This window comes from Bicyclus anynana, chromosome 11 (assembly GCF_947172395.1).
Source record: "Bicyclus anynana chromosome 11, ilBicAnyn1.1, whole genome shotgun sequence".
In the NCBI taxonomy this organism is placed as follows: domain Eukaryota; kingdom Metazoa; phylum Arthropoda; class Insecta; order Lepidoptera; family Nymphalidae; genus Bicyclus; species Bicyclus anynana.
This window is the reverse complement of record NC_069093.1, coordinates 7,742,026-7,747,093: the sequence shown is the minus strand read 5'-3', so window position 1 is coordinate 7,747,093 and position 5,068 is coordinate 7,742,026. Positions and strand designations below refer to the sequence as shown.

Here is a 5,068-nt window from a genome sequence, read left to right as displayed (position 1 = left end):
GTAGATCCAGAGATTACCTCCTACAACCACACGAACTTTACCTCTTTATATTATTAGCATAGAAGTCTCTATTTCTCTTGGTCATACTACCACTCGGTAAGATAGAGAAGTTACAGGATAGGGTAGGGTACGGGTAGGGAAGCGTAGGGGTAGTGTAGGGGTAGGGTAGGTTTAGGGCCGGGTTTAGGGTAGTGGTAGGGTAGGGGTAGAGGTTGGGTAGTGGTAGGGTAGAGGTACGGGTAGGATAGGGAAGTGGTAGGGTAGGGGTAGGATAGGCGTGAAATAGGGGTACGGGTGGGATAGGGGTAGGAAAGGGATAGGGTTCGGGGAGGGTAGGGGTAGGATAGGCGTGAAATAGGGGTACGGGTGGGATAGGGGTAGGAAAGGGATAGGGTTCGGGGAGGGTAGGGGTAGAATGGAGGTAGGGTGTAGGTAAGGTAGGGGTAGGGTAGGGGTAGGTGTGGAGTAGGGTAGGGTAGGGGTAGGGTAGGGGTAGGGTAGGGATAGTAGTAAAGTTGACATCGAAATTTACGCGGACGAAGTCGCGGGCGTCCGCTAGTGTCTGATAAATGATTATATAAACGGCGTCATGCGGTTGGTACAATAACTTGCAGATATAGAAAAGATTGTGGATAATAAAGAAGTGGCAGAGATTTTACTGTCAGATCTACCTCAAGAATATGATGTTTGTTGTATCCAGCCCTGAGACAGCATGTTTAGCCAATAGCTTGACAAGCGAGGTGATTAGAATGCGACTACTACAAGATCATCGGTGAAGTACTAACACCAACTCAACAGCTTACATCACAAACAAGAAAAAAGGCCCCATTGTCAGCTGTACATATTGCAGGAAAAGCAATAATACAGTTCAGCGCTGTTTCAAGAGCAAGCGCAACCAAAATAATCAAAACGAGAAGAAAGAACACACCATGGTTGTTTCGGCATATTCAGTGACAACTGCTGCTGATGACTTTATTATAGACTCTGGTGCGTCTTGTCACATGGTGAAGGATGACAAGCTAGTGATAGACGCCAAGGATAGAAGTTGTAACATCTCTGTAGCAAACGGCCAAAATGTATGTAGCAAATTTGTTGGTAATGTAAAACTTTATCCAGTTGTTAGTTTAAAAAATGTATTTGCTGTTCCTAAGTTGTCCTGTTAGTCAAATTACTAATGAGGGTTATGTTGTTGTTTTCCTAAAGAATTCATGTACAGTATATAATAATTGTAAGTTCACAGGTAACCAGATATATCAGCAACTAAAGTAAATTTTTTTTTGTTTTTTTTTTTATTTTTTTATAATTATATAAAACTAGCGGACGCCGGCGTCTTCGTCCGCGTGGAATTTAGGTTTTCACAAATCCCTCTAGAACCATGGATTTTTCCTTCCTTTTTTTTTTTTGGAAAACACTTGGCGGTGGAAACTAATGTAAAGGTGTTGTTTTTCAGATTTAAAAAACAAAGAGCCAAATAGTTGCGTTTCTTGTCTTACCGGTAAGGAGGCATGAGTCATCTTATCCCCGGTCAAGTACAAAACATGCTACTTCTCCGTTGGACCTGATCCATAGTGACTTATGTGGCGCAATCCAAGTCAGCAGATGGGGTGGAGCTCACTTCTTGCTTACCTACACTGATGACTGTACCAGAAAAACCTTTGGTTACCTTATGAAGAATTAATCCAAGGTAAGATCCCATTTTATTTATTTTAAAAAATGTGTAAAAGTCAGACTGGTTAGTAAAAAATCAGACAGGTTATAAAAAATTATTGGTGGTTGGTGCATATTAAAATGTTTCGATCTGATGGAGGTACTGAATTCTGTAATCAGACTTTATGTGACTTCTTTAAGCAGGAAGGAATTATTCACCAAGCCTTATTGTCCTCAACAAAATGAGCTAGCTGAGCGTGTTAATCATACAATTTTTGAGAAAGCTTGGTCCATGTTACAAGAATCAGGTCTATGTGAAAGTTTTTGGGGTGAAGCTGTAATGACAGCTATTTATTAAAAACAACTGGTCTCCTACTGCTTCACTATCACATAGAATTCCTGAGTGTCAATGGACAGGGTCTGATATTGACCTTAGTCACCTGCGTGTTTTTGGATGTGTAGCTTATTCTCTAATACCTAGTGTCAAACAATGCAAATTGGATGTATTTATATTTGTAGGATATGGTGAAACATGCAAGTGTTATCGTCTTGCAGACCCTCTAAATCCCAGTAAGGTTATTCAATCTAGAACTGTAGCTTTTCATGAGAATGAATGCCAAATCGCTTCAGTAGCCACATTGTAAAGGAGGAACAAACATACAAACTTGATAAATGGGCTATCACTGAAAGTATTTTTCAAATCAGACTAGTAGTTCCTGAGATTAATGCCGTTCAATCAAACAAACAAACAAACAAACTCTTCAGCTTTATAATGTTAGTATAGATAATAATGTGGTTACAGATGTGACTTTAAGCCAACCAGTGCTGCCAGTGAAGATTCTGCAGAGGACATTGACGATGATTGTGAGGTGATAAATCGAATAAACAAAGTCTAAAAGATGATGTTTATAGCTATAGACAATTATTAAGATTTTTAATGTATTTATCTGTCTGTACTCCACCTGATATATCATATGCTTGCAGTTAACTTAGTCAATACATTACATGTTTTGATATAGATCATTGTCGTGCTGCTAAAAGTGTTCTAAGGTATTTGGCAGGTACCAAAAATTATGGACTTTGTTATTCTAAAGTAAATAATTTAAGTGTAGATGTTTTACTGATGCAGATTGGGCTAAAGATCTGTGATCGTAAATCCTACACAAGTTTAGTCATTAAATTGGGTGGCAACGTTTTCAACTGGGAATCTAGAAAACAGTGTTGCATTGCCTTGTCTATTATGAAGGCTGAGTATTTGGCAGTTAGTGATGTATGTAAAGATATATGTTTTGTTCAGAACTTCTTAGTTCTCAGAAATTGCTGCTAGTAAAGGAGTACTCATATAAATGAACAAAACACATAGATTTGCACTATCATTTTGTAAAAGATCTTGTACAAAAAGGTATAATAAATGTAAATACTTTACATTTATTATACCAACAGAAAAAATGTTAGCGGATGTGTTAACAAAGCCTTTATTTTGTAATAAACATTATAATTGTGTGAGAGAGATAAATCTCAAAGAAATCAAATAGTGTCAGTTTAGGTTAATATCGAAGGTTTCACATCTGATGTCATAGTTTGTAGTATGTGTTTGCATATTTACTAGGATAAATACACGTATTTTCTTTTATATTAGTAGGTATACTAGCGGACGTCCATATGAAACCCTACTACTACCCTACCCTACTCTCACTCTACAGCTACCCTACCATACAGGGGATGAGTAGGGACTCAACCCTACCCCTACCCTACCCCTAACCTCCTCCTACAGACCTCTACAGATTTATTATAAGTATAGATAAAGACATATTAATTATGATACTTGTTTTGTTTGTAAAAGTATAAGAAGGAGTGTTGGAAATATTGTCTATGCGTCTACAACTCGTTTATAATTGTTTATGGAAACACTGATCTGTCATCTATGTAAGCTTGTCATAAGCTCTCTCTAACCAGCCATGCGGTGCAAACCCTTAGCCCATATTGTTGTAAAGTTTATTTCAATAAAAGCAAGTTTGATTCTTGAATTGATTTGTTTTATCATGCTCAACTCGCTGATGTTGCCCTGCGACAATATCTATACACATATACACATATCTAATTTTACGAGAAACTAATTATTATGATTATATGTATAAAAACATAAAAAAAAAACCAGATAGTCGACCTATCTGGTTTTTTTTATATATAAGTTAGTCGTATTTATATAATTTTGTGGAATCTTCCTCATATAAAACCTCAATAGCTCAACGGTAAGAGCGGTTGGACTCATCACCGAGGGGTGGTGGTTCAATCTTCACCCTGTTGGTCTATTGTCGTACCCACTCCTCGTACAGTCTTTCCTGACTAGTTGGAGGGGAATGCGAATATTGGTCATATTATATAAAATATAGCAAATATTCCTTTTTTTTTTTTTTAAAACAAATATATATTGTTATAAACAAATCTATTTGTTGTCTGCTGCCTCTATTTGAGGATTAATGCAAAAATTTCTCATTTTGTATTGGAAAGTAGCTTCGCTAACAATATTGGAGGTGGTAGATCATTCCAAACCTTAGCCGCAGCGAATCGAAAGCATCCCCTAAACGCTGCATTTCTATAACTAGGCGTGACGCGGGTGATCAACCAAAGCAAACAACAGTTTGCTTTGGTTGATCACCCGCGTCACGCCTCGATCCTTCCGCAAGAGCAGCCGCTCACACAGGTAGATGGGTCGGTTACCTTGTGAAATTCTCCGTCACGTAGAAGTTTGCACTTGTTATTGCTATAACAAGTGCAAACTTCTACTTGACTTCATATTCATAGTTTTGTGTTTATTTAGTATCCGTGTAATATGGCTTCTTTTTGGGATATTATAACAAAACCTAGTGCATGCATTTTAAAGGCGCTGTACATCGTTTTCAGTCTCTATCAAAAGACGAGGTCCGTAAATAGTGTCACAGTAATTAAATGGTGATAGAATAAGTGATTCTGCAAGAGTGTTTCGGACTCTTTCCGTAATAAAACGTCGCGCCTTTAACTCATAAAAAGCAAATTTAATCTTTAAAGATTTCTTCCAATTATACTTGCAGTCTGGTGCTTGCTACCCAGTATCATATATTTAGTTTTTTTCGCATTAAGGACGAGAGAGTTGCTTTCGGCCCATATCGCTATGGATTTCAAATCTCGTTTAACTACCTCTATCGCTTCTTTGGTTGTTTTGGGATCGAAATGAAAGTATATCTTGGTATCATCGGCATAAAGATGTGCCTTGCAAGATTCTATGCTAAGCAGTATGTCTGCAGTGTAAATTTCAAAGAGCAATTGAGCAATCGAGCCTTGTGGTGTATCACGCGGAACATTGCTCACCCTGAGACACTTGGGGACTTTTGCTGTTGTTATCCAATAGTCACAAATTGTTTCCTATTTTTTAGGAAAGATC

At 37.8% G+C, this 5,068-nt stretch overlaps 1 long non-coding RNA gene across 1 annotated transcript; it reads left to right on the top strand.

The window, feature by feature from the left end:
• Nucleotides 1–509: 509 nt before the first annotated feature.
• LOC112043007 (uncharacterized) lies at nt 510–4,062 on the top strand. The gene is made up of 3 exons (XR_002886648.2): nt 510–1,076; nt 1,451–1,684; nt 2,450–4,062. It is a non-coding gene; the product is annotated as an uncharacterized LOC112043007 (long non-coding RNA).
• The last annotated feature ends 1,006 nt before the right edge of the window (nt 4,063–5,068 follow it).